The sequence below is a fragment of the Canis aureus genome, chromosome 20 (genome assembly GCF_053574225.1).
Source record: "Canis aureus isolate CA01 chromosome 20, VMU_Caureus_v.1.0, whole genome shotgun sequence".
Taxonomy (NCBI): domain Eukaryota; kingdom Metazoa; phylum Chordata; class Mammalia; order Carnivora; family Canidae; genus Canis; species Canis aureus.
In genome coordinates, this window is record NC_135630.1 from 18,102,203 (window position 1) to 18,117,685 (window position 15,483).

Consider the following 15,483-nt stretch of genomic DNA (forward strand, 5'->3'; position numbering starts at 1 on the left):
AAAAACAACTAAGAATTGATCTGTCTTTTATGTGACCATTCTCTGCAATTGTAAACAATGTCCATGATAAAATTATCCTCCCTGAAAAAAATCTTTTGTTGGCCTAAATTCTAAACAATTGCTTCATTTGCTGTTGGATTTTAATATATAAGTAAGCTTCAAATTAGTACATTTTCTTCAGTAAACATTGTATTCCATATAGAAATGAATTCAGAGAACTTCCTTTTACCCAGTTTGCCTTTGATACACATGGACTCAGCCCCCACACGTTTCTTTTACTAGTGAGTCCTCCAACCCCTAGGGTACTTTATGTCTGCATTTAACATTTTGATGTGTAGTAAATAATGATAGTACAGAAACTTTAAAGATGGAGAAATAGAACTCAAGTTACTTCAATTCTGCTATTCTGTGTGACAATTTGTTTTTTAGTTGCGTGGTACTTTTGTTTACATGCAAATTTTAGTTTATATGCAAAATATCTTATTGACTTTGAATACCATCCTTAAAGAAAATTTTATTCTTGTAAAATTGCTAATAGTTTTAAAGCCAAGAACAAATCAAGAAAATATTACATCAGTGATATAACTTAGTAGTTACCAAATGAGTACCTCTGCAGGAGTTGTAGTTTTATTAAGATGTACTCACTAGTTATTGAAAAAAAATTTTTTAAAGATATTATTTATTTACTCATGAAAGACAGAGTGAGAGGCAGAGATCCAGGCAGAGGAAGATGCAGGCTCCTTGCAAGGAGCCCTACATGGGACTCATTCTCCAGACCCGGCATCACACCCTGAGCCAAAGACAGAGGCTCAACCTCTGAGTCACCCAGGTGTCCCCCCAAATTTTTTTTAAAGATTTTATTTATTTATTCATGAGAAATGCACAGAGAGAGGCAGAGACATAGGCAGAGGGAGAAGCAGGCTCCAAGTACCAGGAGCCCGACGTGTGATTCGATCCCGGGTCTCCAGTATCGCGCCCTGAGCCAAAGGCAGGCGCCAAACCGCTGCGCCACCCAGGGATCCCCCCAAAATTTTTTATGTGAAATATTATTAGACATTTCAAACCATTAAGTAGATATAAACTATTGAATTGACCAAAGATGATGCTTTTATATTGCCAGAAGACATCAAAAGAGTAATACTTGAACCTCAGTCATTTTCACCAAAGACGGGACACACCCTAAAGCAATAATAATGCGAATACTCATTACCATTTAGCCATTTTCTCTGATATTTGCCAAGAAGAAAAACTTCAGAAAGTTTTACCAAATATAAATTAATTTTATGATAAATTTTCCTGGAGAAGATATTTTAGTGGGAAATAGCTAACTGTGGAGCTATTTGGTAGCCATTAGAATAGACTCCAAAAAAATTAAGACCTGGAAATTATTGCAATTTCTGGAATTTACTGCAAAATGGGATTTTTATAAATTTCTGCTAAACTCAACCTTATGTTTAAGATTTTCCCTCATTTTCTATATACCTCTTACTTCATGTGAAATTAAAATAAATCAAAAGTGATTTTTGCTTAACTATAAATGAAGAAAGATTGAGAAATGTGCTAAAATGCTTGTTAAACATGGATGTGCAAAGATCAATTTTCACAAAATCATTGACACATTGGTAACTTTTGCAATAAATACCACCATAGGCAGCCACAGCTGGAAAGGAGCAAAATAAAGGAGTTTAAAATGGATTCTTGGGGGATCCCTGGGTGGCTCAGCAATTTAGCGCCTGCCTTCACCCCAAGACATTATCCTGGAGTCCCAGGATCGAGTCCCACGTCAGGCTCCCTGCATGGAACCTGCTTCTCCCTCTGCCTGTGTCTCTGCTTCTCTCTCTCTCTGGCTCTCATGAATAAATAAATAAAATCTTTAAAAAAAAAAAAAAGGATTCTTGTTGTTTTTTAAAATATTTTATTTATTTACTTACTTATTTATGAGACAGTGAGAGAGACAGGGGGGGGCGGCGGATGTAGGAGCAGGCAGAAGAAGCATACTCCCTGCTGAGGGGGAGCCCTGGGACTCTGGAATCATGACCTGAGCTGAAGGTAGAAGCTCAACCAGCTGAGCCACCCAGGTGCCCTAAAATGGATACTTTAAGATCTCTTAGAAGATAACATTTTAAAGAAACTTGGCTAATTTAAGTAAGACTCTGAGGGGATATGAGTTTTCTGTAATAGTGAGAACTGGAATCAAAGAAATACTGTTTTGTTAATGTTAACATGCTTCTATTTTTATCCAAGGTTGGTATGTCTTGGGACAATTTCGATACAGTTATAAAGGTCTCTTCTCTTGCTAAAAAAAGAAGATCCAGAGAGAACATCCTCCTAGAAAGCAGAAGGCTTTCCCTCACCTTCCCTACTTACTACTGTCACAAGGATTTGTTGTGCAAAGTATATACACATTCAGTAGGTAAATCCAATCCTGTATTTGCATAGGCATAGAGCCTGCAAAATGCTAATGAATTCCCTCTTTCTTAAAAGGCCGGAATTCCCTACATCTGACTCCAAGCTCTCTCATTATGTCCATCATATATTTTTTGCTTGTATCTTTGCAAATATTTTCAACATCTCATGGTTCTATGCGAGTAAAGCCCATATAAAGTTAAGTCACCTAATGGCCTAGTCTTAGCAAAAAAAAAAACTTCAGTTCAGTCTAAAAATAATTGAACATCAGTTAATATCTTTTTGAAGATTTTTTAGGGAAATGACTGTGGAGTTGGGATTTTATTAATAACACTTGGTAAGTGTCTTAAATTTTTCTTTCTTTAAGTCTCTCTCCATTTCTCATATATTTGGCGGCTAATCCACAGATCTTTCATTTCATCTCTCTGCAAACTTCCCCAATTTTTCCCAAATCCTGGACATGCTAACTTGGTCCCATCTTCCCATCCTCTGCCATATTCCAGAGCTATTCATTTCTGGTAGCTGTAAGCTCTGGCTTCCCTGTCAAGTGGCTAGAGCGCTCCTTATTCAAAACCCCAAATCTGCACAAGACTGTGGGAAATATGTTGGCCACAAAAGGAAGTCTGCTTTACAGACAGAAGGGAAGTGATGTGAGTTTCTTTTTTTTTTTTTTTTAAGTGGTTAGTATGTTGTATTCTTTTTTTAAAAAAATTTATTTATTTATAATAGTCATACAGAGAGAGAGGCAGAGACATAGGCAGAGGGAGAAGCAGGCTCCATGCACCGGGAGCCCGACGTGGGATTCAATCCCTGGTCTCCAGGATCACGCCCTGAGCCAAAGGCAGGCACTAAACCGCTGCGCCACCCAGGGTTCCCATGATGTGAGTTTCTATGCGTTAACATCTTTATCTGTTCAAGAGCTTCCCCAAAGATTTTCTATTAAGTATAAACCTGTCTGTGACCAAGTAGTTGATTCAAATTCTGGGATGGCTGAGGAAAGAATCTTCCAGTATTTGAAGACAAGGGAAGCTAAATCTAAAGGTGATTTACATTTAGCAACTGAAGACCACCAAGAAGGGAAATTTTTACTTTTCCATTTTTGATGTGTTGTAACTCATTCTCATTAATACTTTTTCAATATGGAGAAGGAAGAATGAAAAATAAAAATACTGTATGATAGAGGCCCAATTTCCTTATTAATTCTATGTCATCCTCTGAGATGCTGCATGGCCTGGTGAAAAAGCATAGATTTTGGAGCTAGGTATTTATACTTAGGCTTAATGCCAGCTCAATTACTTTCTAGCTTGAGTATAACTTAAAATATGACAGTTATTATCAGGAAAGGAAGAAAAGGAAGCATTGCCTTTTGTATATGGAGATAATAGCTGCTTTGCAAGATTATTGTAAGGATTAAATGAAATAATTTTTGTAAAATGCTAAGTGGGACATTATATTTATATATTATAATTATATATATTATTACTATTATTATTGCTTTTTGTTTTACTAGAGTAGGAGGGCCTCTGTCTAAACCTCTTCTGTTTCTAAGGGACTGTTTTATGCTATCCTTACCTTTAAAAAATCTAGAATACTAAATGAATAACAGTAATATGCAAATGACTGAGTAACAAAACTTTTCATATCTCAGTGATTGGTGGCAATAACCAAGATTTTGAATAATTTCATAGAGGTAACTGTGACAACTGTGACCTTCACTTTACCTATACGCTGTATATTCCCACCAGCTCCTCCCCAGTCTCCTCTTCATGACCACCAAGGAGAGCTAGAGGACCTTAGAGGAGGCTCAGAATAGTACTGCCTTGATTTTGGCAACACGCATATTGTTTCTGCAGCTAACTCAGCATGCTTGAGATCATTTTAACAGCATAGTGTTATCATGTGGTTTCAGTAGAAAAAGTCCCTATGTAAAAATAGCACCTTCTTCCTCAGCATGTCTGCTCCCTTTAATGAAAATAAGACTTTAGCTTAGACTGAGCCAATGCAGCTATCAAGGAGTGAGCTAAAATCTCATCTGCTCCAAAGACTGTTAGCCAAATTCACTAACGATGATACTTATAGCCATTGACAGTAAGAAAGACAATGTAGTAAGAGGCATGAACAACATGGGAAAATTCATATCTAATACACTATACTTAAACATCAGTTTCCTAGAATGAGCCCTCAGAAAATACAGTCAATGAGAAGAATTGCAATCACTCTACAAAATTATTTACAGCAGTATAAACAAACCAAAAAGAAGAAAAAGAAGCAGTAACTCTCATAAATTCTTATGCAATCCAATAAAAAAATAAAAAAAGGGGATAAATTAATAGAATTCAAGCCATATGGCAAGCTAGTAGGTTGCTGCTTCTTGAAGAATGGGGTTTCATTCATTCTTATCAGCTTGCATTCTATCACACCATGTTCCATTTTGGCATTGGGAAACTTCTATGTGCATTATTGATATGAAAATAAAACAAAGAAAACATAGTTTTTATTTTATTTTGTTAAAGATTTATTTATTTATTTATTTATTTATTTATTTATTTATTTAAGAGAGAGACAGAGAGCTTGAGAGAAGAGAACACAAACAGGGGCCAGGGCAGCAGCAGAGGGAGAAGCAGGCTCTCCACTGAGCAGAAAGCCCCATGTGGGGCTCCAGCCCAGGACTCTGAGATCATGACTGAGCCAGAGGCAGACACTTAACTGACTAATCCACCCACATGCTCCGGTTTTTATCTTATTTTATGTTTATTTAGTTTTATTTTACTTTCTTTTATTTTTAAAAGTTATCCTGGGGTGTCTGTGTGACTCAGTCTGTTAAGCATCCAGCTCTTGGTTTTGGCTCAGGTCATGATCTTGAGGTTGTGGGATCCAGCCCTGTGTGAAGCTCTGTGCTCAGTGCAAGAGTCTGCTTCAGATTCTCTCTCTCTCTCTCTCTCTCTCTGCCACGATCTCTCTGTCAAATAAATAAATAAATAAATAAATAAATAAATAAATAAATAAATAAATAAAATCTTTTTAAAAAAAGTTATCCTAAGAAATATAATTTCAGAAACTATTCTTGAGCCATCAGTGACCTCACATATTATTTTCAGAATCTGTTCCACATCAAAAGAAAAAAAAATCTCTTCCACATCAAGCCTTATGAGAAGAGTAATGGCATAGTAGTAGGCATGGCTACCAACATTAGGCTAGTTCTACACCTAGCCTATCAATAAGAGTTCAATCAAGGAATCTGGCATAGGAAATAACCAGAAGTATGCCCATCCTATAACTACTTTCCTTGAGTGAAATTTCCTAATAGGACAGAAGAAATGTTACCAGGAGCTTAGTTTGGTCCCTAGAAGTCTCTAAGATCCTTTGTTCAGGAGAAAAAGGGAGAATTGGAATTTTATTTTATTATTATAATTTATAAAGATTTTATTTGTGTATTTGGGAGGAGTGAGTGAGAAAGAGAGAGGAAGAGAATCTGAAGCCGACTCCATGCTGAGCTCAGAGCCTGACTGGATCCGATGATCACGACATCATGACCAGAGCTGAAACCAAGAGTTGGGCACTTGACTGACCGAGCCAGCCAGACACCCTGGAATTTTATTTTATAATCCATTTCCCCCAGAAACCAGACCTTTCTTACGGGGATATTATTTATTTTTTTGCAAACCCTAAAATACCTTTAGCAGAAACTTTTTGAAAGTCATTTGAGGCTGTCATACACCTCTTAATTTTTACAACAGAGATTTTTTCAGCCTCATTTCCTTTGGTGTAACTGAAACCTTCACTGGAGTATCAGTGTCTGTCTGCAGTGCTACCTGTGCAGATTCCATGTCTGCATTTGATCAGCCCCTTTATCTACTATTTGAAAGCAACCCTAGAAGAAGTTCCCATCTGTCAATTAAGACAGACCACAATGCCTTGCACACAGTAGGCATTCAACAAATGCTATTTAGCCACATGCTGCCTCTATCCACCACTCCCAGTTCCTTTTATCTGAAGGAAACTCTAGAATCAAATAAGCTAGGGCCTACAGAGGCATTATATAGTTTCCAGCACTGTCTTCTTTGTTTGCAGGCAAAATACATTTCAGAGGAACTACAGATAAAACATTTGAGTAGAATTATTCAGTGGGCCATTTGAGAATGGAACCAAATTTAAGAATAAATTTAGGAACGGGGGATATAAATTGGAAAATCATCTACCTAGAGATTTGTAATGAAGCTGTGAAAGTAAATGGATTTACTGAGAGGATATAAGAAAGAGAAGGTAAATGAGGACAAAACCCCAATTTTAATCATGAAAGGAATAATAACTCTGGAAAAAAATTGACAGAGCAGTCAATGAACTAGGGGAAAAATGAGTATTTTCTTGTAGTAGAAGCTATAGGAAGTGAGTTTCAAAAAAGATTGATGGTGAGGGTAGCTGGCTGTTTCAGTCAGTAGAGCATGTCACTCTTCATCTCAGGGTCATGAGTTCAAGTCTATGTTGGGTTTAGAGATTATTAAAAAAAAAAAAAAAAAGCCTAAAAAAGTTCTAGGTTCATCTGGGTGACTCAGTCAGTTGAGTGGCTAACTCTTGATTTTGGCTCAGGTTATGATCTCAGGGTCCTGGGATAGAGCCCTGCATAGGGCTTCACACTCAGTGGGGAGTCTGCTTAAAGATTCTCCCCCTCCTTCCCACTCTCAAATAAATGAATAAAAATTGTTTAAAAGATCTTATTTATTTATTTATTCATGAGAGACACAGAGAGAGAGAGAGAGAGAGAGAGAGCCAGAAACACAGGTAGAGGGAGAAGCAGGCTCCATGCAGGGAGCCTGATGTTGGACTGGATCCCGGGACTCCAGGATCATGCCCTGGGCTAAAGGCAGGTGCTAGACCACCGAGTCACCCAGGGATCCCCGAATAAAATTTTTTAGAGTAATAAAATAACTTTTTATTTTATTTTATTTTAGATTTATTTATTTATTCATGAGATACACAGAGAGATAGAGGCAGAGACACAGGCAGAGGGAGAAGCAGGCTCCATATAGGGAGCCCCATGTGGGACTCAATCCTGGGACTCCAGGATCATTCCCTGAACCAGAAGGCAGATGCTTAACCACTGAGCCACCTAGGCTTCCCTAACTTTTTAAAAAGTTACTTTTCGATGCACTTGGGTGGCTTAGTGAGTTAAGTGTCTGCCTTCAGCTCAGGTCATGATCCTGGGGTCCTGGGATGGAGCCCTACATTGGGCTCTCTGCTCAGTGGGGAGACTGCTTCTCCCTCTGCCTCTGTCTGGCCCCTTGCTTGTGTTGTATGCCTTGGGACAATTTTCTTGCTCACTTTCTCTCTTAAATAAGAAAAAGATCATTAAAAAGTTACTTTAAAAAAAAAGATTGGGTTAAAAACTAAAATATTTAAGAAAGACATCATTGATAATTAGGAAGTAACTAGTTAACCTAATTACTAAAATAGGTGTTGCAAGAACCAGCTTGCAAGAACTGAGAAGTGAATCCAGGAGAAGGAAGTGGAGGTGATGAGAAAAGCTACTCTTTCAAGATGGTGGTAAGAAGAAAAGCACTACTAGCTCAGTATATCAAAGGGGTAGCAGAGCTGGAGTTTCCATAGACTGAACCATGATATAAGTGCTGTGAATGTAGTAGATTGCAAAATAAGCACAAAAATCCTCCCTTTGTTGTATGCCTGCTGCTTTGCACTGTGACTTTGTAATCTTTTCCCAACAAGAAATAGAGTCTGTTTCTCCCTGGGATCTGGATTTGGCCATATGACTTGATTTGGCCTCAAGTACATGAGCAAACATGACAGAAATGAAGGCTTAAATATGGGTTCACTTGCTCTTTTCTATCATGTTAACTAACCTGGGCTTTTCTGCTGGAGGATGAGATGACATGGAGAGAGGCCCCAGCTATTCCAGCTGAGACCCCAAAAATGTGAGTCCGCCCTGGTAGAACCTGCCTAGACTAGGAAAACTGTCTAGTGAGACACAAAATGGTAAGAGACAAGAAATGCTTGTTGTCATAAACAACTATATTTTGGGATGGTTTGGTACACAGCAAGAACTACCTAATACAATGAGATTCCTTGTTACTCTCTGGACTAACTCAATTCTGAATAATATGAGACTCTTAGCGTGTGTCATTTTAGAAAACAAAGAACAACAATCTTGTAAACTTCAGTAATGTTCTATCTGGTAATCAGACACCAAAAATCATAAGCATCCAGAATACAGTTCTGAATTTATGTAAGCACCAATGTAAAAGATATTCAAACAGCAAGGAAATTCTCTGCCATAAAGTCTGTGTAATTTATTTATGTCAGAAGCACAGGTCATCTCTGAGCCTTTATGTTATAACCTGCTGATAGAGAATTCTATATAAATATGGTGGCAGTTTTATAAAGATCAGTGATTTCCTTTCCACAACAACTATCAGTTCACACAAAGGTTAAAGATGATATATTAGAAGCATTATTGGTTAAAGCAGAAAGACTACATATGTGGGACTTGGGTTTAAGAACAGAAGCCACCATAGTGGTCACAGACAGCATCTCTGGGTTCAGGAAAGATTGCAGTTAGACACTGTATATTTCACCACCCCCTGAGGATATCTTGTATCACTGCCCAGTAGTATGGTTGATGTTCACAGCAAGAACTCAGAGTCATTAAGAACATGTTAAATGATGTTCAATATATTCTGTTTAATGAGGCCAAGAATGGAAGCCACTTTATTACAATTTCCATAAAATAGCTTAATTCTTAAAAAGCTTGGTCCTTAAAGGGTGTAAGCTTCAATTCACTGGAAAACTCACTTCTTTGTGACACCTGATTTTCTGATGGTATAGATTGGCAAGTTATTAATTTAGACACATTCATTTGGCATCATAATGGACCCTAAGACTGTAACATAACGATTCCTTCCAGAGACAGAAAGGAGCATTGTCCAGCAAACGTTAAGTAGAACAGTACTTTGTTCAAATTAGGAAACTGACATTGATGTGATTTCTTCATGTTTTGTGTGTTTTTTTTTTAAACAACTGTCAGCATTCTGTGGTCTCTACTGTTTTTAGTTCATGTTTCCCCGATGCCAGATACTACCATTAACTACTTTGCATCTTTACTTAGCAAGTACTGGAGTATTCCTTGTTCAGCAATTCAGGCTTTGGATCAACCTCCATAAAAAGTCCCTCATTAGCAAACCTACATCTTGAACTCCTAATGCTCCTCCATCTTTACTGTTACTTCCTGGATATGGAATAGTTATTGTCACCACAGTTCTTATCACTAAGCACATTCATTGTGGGCCTACCAGTTTCTGTGTAGGACAGTTAGTGCTTCCTCAGTCCTTTGTCCCACTTTGCCTATCAGATCTAATTTTTTTTTTTAAGATTTTATTTATTCATGAGAGACACAGAGAGAGAGAATGAGGCAGAGACACAGGCAGAGGGAGAAGCAGGCTCCATGTAGGGAGCCCGACGTGGGACTCAATCCTGGGACTCCAGGATCTCACCCTGAGCTGAAAGCAGGTGCTCAACTGCTGAGCCACCTAGGTGTCTCCCAGATCTAATTTTGGAGCCAAATTTCCATACCCCAGCTAAGGTACCCATCACCTTGTTCTTTAATCATCCAAGGGTCACTGAACTGAGCTTTAGGCATATGGAATGTAATATTCTCTTGGTGCTTTAAGTTCCCAACTTCTCAAATTTCCTACTTGTTCTAATACTCCCCAATAATAATAATAATAATACTCTCCAAATACTAGCTCTGCTGGTTGGAATTTTTGTCTTGGATAAAAGTGGTTCTAAACTCAATGTGGAGTATTTTTAAAAAGCACAGGCTCTGGTGTAAGATTTGAATTCTAGTCCTGGTTCTGTCCCAGTTACATGACCTTTGATAATTGTTTCACTTCTCTAAGCCTTAGTATATTTGTCTTTATAAGTCATTGCAATGACATTAGATAATTCATGTATGTAAGGTACCCAATATGGTTTAGCCCTTTCATTTTCTCTTCCCTTCATAATTAATCTATATGTCATTCAGGCCATTGTCTTTTGGATTTTGAATGCTTTTAACTAAGGCTATGAATGACCAAATTTTCCAATCATTTTTATGAAATTTCAGCTTCTCCCCAAGTATATAGCAATGTGGGGAGGGCTGAGTTCGCAAAAGCTATAAGCTGCTCTTTCATTATGAATGGGCTGGTATTTGAGATCATGTCTCTCAAACTCCCTTTCTATATACCATGCTTGCCACTTGTCATGTCTTCTTCTTCTCTAAACATCCACATATTCAAGAATGGTGGGGGCACTTGCAGGAAAAAACATCTTTTTTTTTTCCCCTCCCAACATTCAAAAGCTTTGGCTTCCAAAATGGGAATTCTTCTTCTGTAGAAAGAATTGTAAATGTTACTTCTGCTTTTATAATTCCCTCCCTTATTCCCCTCCCCCCCCCCCCCCCCCAGGAATGTGAAGATACTAATCTGCTTGGTGATAATAGGAAAGTACTGAACTAGCTTAGCTCCTTTGGGCTTTCTCTTTAGAGCTGCCTGCCTACCAGACAAACTGCCCCTCTGCTGCAGCCTCCATTTGGTATCCTACATGGTCTGGAGGACCACAGGATGAGACGCAGACCCCTACGCTCCATTCAGCTGCCTCGGTGTGTGCTTTGCAGATCCAATATGCTCCTTCCGTGGGTCCCCAGGTATAGATTTGAGGTAAAGGAGTAAAAACTCTGATTTCAGACAGTTCTGTTTTCTGATCTGGCTTTTTTCAAAAAGAGGAGGATATTTGGATCTTTTTTTTTTTTTTTTTTTTTTTAATTTTTTTTTTAAATTTTTATTTATGATAGTCACAGAGAGGAGAGAGAGGCAGAGACATAGGCAGAGGGAGAAGCAGGCTCCATGCACCGGGAGCCTGATGTGGGATTCGATCCCGGGTCTCCAGGATCGCGCCCTGGGCCAAAGGCAGGCGCCAAACCGCTGCGCCACCCAGGGATCCCCGGATATTTGGATCTTAATGGACTCTTATGACTATTTCTTATTTGGCATGTCATAGATCTTAACAGCAATTTACTAGTGTGAACAAGATTTAGTATAATCTCATGTCTTCTATTTCTTCTCACTAGTGTATAATTATTGTGGGCACACTGTCAGAGAACCATAGACCATAAAGTACCTGCAGTCCAACCTCCTTCATTTTATAGACAAGGGAAATGAAACTCAGAGAGATTGAGTCACTTAAACTCACATGAGTGGTCAGTGGCAGAACTGGGGCCTGGAACTCAGGTGTTCTAATTCCTGACCCAGTGCTTGTATCAAATGCCATGTTGCCTCTTCTTGGCAAAGTATAATTCAAAGCAGGTCTCTGCTGGTAGACAGAATTCTCTGGACCGTCACATCAGTTTCTGACTCTCACCTCCTAGGTTTCCATCTTGTGTTCAGCCTGGATCCAATTATCAGCCTCTGGTCCTCTTACCCACATGGCTAGGAAGGATTATATACATTGAAAGCCCAGGTATTCCCAACCTGTCTCCAGGTTCCAGGAGAACTGAAGAGTCACAGGTATAGTTCCTGAGTCTTCTAAATCAAAACCACCTCATTTGGGATGCCTGGATGGTTCGGCAGCTGAGCGTCTGCCTTTGGCTCAGGTCCTGATCCTGGGGTCCTGGGATGGAGTCCCGCATCGGGCTCCCCTCAATGAGCCTGCTTCTCCTTCTGCTTAAGTCTCTGCCTCTCTTGTGAATAAATAAATAAAATATATATTAAAAAAAAACACATTAAAGATGAAAAATTCTTTTCTTTTTTAAAGCAAGTTTCTTTCTTTTTTTTTTTAAGATTTTATTTATTTATTCATGAGAGACACAGAGAGAGAGAGAGAGAGGCAGAGACACAGGCAGAGGGAAAAGCAGGCTCCATGCAGGGAGCCTGACATGGGACTCCATCCCCGGTCCCCAGGATCAGGCCCTGGGCTGAGGGCGGCGCTAAACCACTGAACCACCCAGACTGCTCAAGGTGAAAAATCCTTAAAAAAACAAACAAACCAACAAACCAAAAACAAAATCACCTAATTTGGAAGTAGGGCTGGATAGCTTTTATGTCTGCATTCTAGGATCTTTATAGCATCAGCATCTTTTCCACAGCTAAACGTTATGGAGTTGTCTTATTCTTCCTTTTCTTTAATATTTAATGTCATAAGCCCCCTAGAATGTTGAAAGTGGTGTGACAAAGATATTCTACATCAGCATACAATTTTGGCCAATGATACAAATTTAACACAAAAACATGAGGCAGTGGGTGTAACCACAGTTTAATTTCCCAATGATACATTGTAAGTCTAAAATCATGTGTTTTCTAACTACCCCAACAAAGGCAAAGCAGATAGAGTCCTTGGGAAATGCACAGCCTATGTAACTCACAGATAAATTGTACTTTCATTTCCAGTTCCTGACAATTTATGCTTGAGGCCAGTTTATTGGGCAGCAACAACAGCAGCTGGGTTCCCTGTTGTCTGAAGAGAGGGAAGATCCAAGGAGTGAGCATGATAGGTGGCTGGTCTCTGGAAAGCCCAAGTGTTAGACACTCTCAGAATGTGTGTATGGTTGTGTATGTGTTTGGTGGTGGAGAACATAACAGTGGAGCATGAAGAGGTACTCTATACTTCCCCTTAGGCCCTGGCTTCCTGGAAGCTCTTAACTGGCAACAGTCACTTTCCAAAGAGAAATGGCTGCTGCAGCCACAGTGCAGGGAAACTCCAGGGCAGAGCCTTCAGTCCATCAACCTGAATGACTGATGCTTTAATTATCCTAATTAGAAATTAATTTCTTAATGTGGATGGTAGATTTGGGAAATATTTATCCATTTTATTTGTGCTCTCCCTCTTGGCCCATTCTCATCCCCAACAGCTTAAGATGTGGACCAGAAAAATGCTACCTTTTATAAGAGTTACAAAGTGAGAAAATCCACTACACAAATAGGAAAGGAAGAAAGTCCTTTTGTTCTGGAGATGACAAGAATCAAGCAGTTCGGCATGCATGCTCTGATTTGACCTTCTGGGGAAAAATCCAAGATGAAGGAGCAGTGAAATAGATTTGAGGAATAATCCAAAAGTGCAGAGAGTTTGTACCCTTCCCTTCAAATCAGGAATGCATTACTTGCATAACTCATCAGCAGGCAAGCTGTATCTCTAACTCCAACTTCAGGAAGAGACCACCATGCAAGGTGCTCCACCATAGGCAAGAAGCTCAGCAGAGTAAAAACAGTGGCACAGCATAGCTCATCAGAGAGAGCTAAGTTAGGATTCCTAAGCTTCCTTTAGCTGTAGTGCCCAGGATTTCCCACTAGCTCTCAGGCTGCAAATGTGGATAAAGGGGCCAACTGATACCAGGGGATCACCACAGTAGAAGTTCATTAACACCACCCAGGTTGGTCATAAGTGTAGAGCCCTCCCTGGAATGAGGAAATTGCTGACTGAGATTTATAGTAAAGCTAGATTCAAGTCTCACAAAGCCAGTGCTTCCGGCCCTGGTCAAGCTACAAGAATAGATCATGTGGAAGTTTGCTTGCAAATCTTGCTGCTATCATTTCCTCTCCCACCTATATCTACAAATGCATGGAATCTGCTTTCCATCTCCTTGAATCTGGTTGACCCTACACTTGGTCTTGACCAGCTGAAGTGGCACATGTATAAGGCCCTAGCCTGGCAGCTTTTATTTTTGTTTTCTTGGAAGCTAGTTGCCTTGCTGTAAAGAAACTCGAGCCATACTCCTGAATGAGGAGAGGACATGAGGAAAAAGACTGTGGAGGATAAAGGTCATCTGGGATATTCTGGGCCTAGCCAGGCTCTCAGCTGAACATAGTCACATGAGTGACCTCAGCTAAACCACGTGCATAGATTCCTGAAAAGTAATTGTTGGTTTAATGGTTAAAATACTGTTGGTTTAAGCCACTAAGTTTTTTTTTTTTAATTTTTTAAAATTTTTATTTATTTATGATAGTCACACACACAGAGAGAGAGAGAGAGAGAGGCAGAGACACAGGCAGAGGGAGAAGCAGGCTCCATGCACCGGGAGCCCGATGTGGGATTCGATCCCGGGTTTCCACGATCGCGCCCTGGGCCAAAGGCAGGCACTAAACCGCTGCGCCACCCAGGGATCCCTAAGCCACTAAGTTTTGTGACGGTTTGCTACACATCATAAGATAACTGTAACAAACACAAATTCATAAGTCACAGATTTAATCAGTGGGATCCAGTCTGTCCAGAAACAAGCATGATCTAGCACTTTGTAGTAGAAACCAGCAAGGATCCAGAGGAGAGATAACTCTTGGGCGTGAGGCCTTCTCTCCCTACCTCTACGTACCCATGCATCAGTTTAGGAATAGCCAGAGGGAGAGAAACAAGTTAAAAAAGGTGGTATGGAGCAGCCCTGGTGGCCCAGTGGTTTAGTGCTGCCTTCCGCCCTGAGCGTGATCCTGGAGACCAGGGATCGAGTCCCACGTCAGGCACCCTGCGTGGGGGCTGCTTCTCCCTCTGCCTGTGTCTCTGCCTCTCTCTCTCTCTCTCTCTCTGTGCCTCTCATGAATAAAAAATAAAATAAAATAAAATAAAATAAAATAAAATAAAATAACAAAAAGGTGGTATGATAGGTGGAATATGGTAGGCCCCCTAGAGATGTCTGAATCCTAATCATTGGATCCTATGAAAAATTACTTACATGGCAAGGGGGAGTTAAGATTGTGGATGGAATTAAGGTTGCTAATCAATTGACCTTAAAGTAGGGAGATTATCCTGGATCATCTGGACCGATTATCTGATCACCAGTGTGATCAGTCCTTAAATGTGGGAGATGCAGAAGAGTTGGATCAGAGTAAAGAGATGTTAAGAAGAACTCCACCAGCTGTTGCTAGCTTTGAAAATGGAAGAATAGGGCCATAATCCAAGGTATACAGGCAGCCTGTAGAAGCTGGAAAGTGCAAGGAAAGAGATTCTCTTCTAGAGCTTCCAGAAAGGAAGCAGTCCTGCTGACACCTTGAGACTCATTTGGGACTTTCAAGCTTTTAAACTGTAGGATAGTAAATTTATGTTGTTTAA

The 15,483-nt window shown here is 39.6% G+C and overlaps 1 long non-coding RNA gene across 1 annotated transcript in view; it reads left to right on the forward strand.

The window, feature by feature from the left end:
• Window positions 1-3,146: 3,146 nt before the first annotated feature.
• The window catches only part of LOC144291905 (uncharacterized), a 43,112-nt gene continuing 30,775 nt past the window's right edge, over window positions 3,147-15,483 (forward strand). The window contains exons 1-2 of the long non-coding RNA XR_013359457.1: window positions 3,147-3,287; window positions 7,858-7,947. This is a non-coding gene — a long non-coding RNA (uncharacterized LOC144291905). The remainder of the gene's footprint in view (window positions 3,288-7,857; window positions 7,948-15,483) is intronic.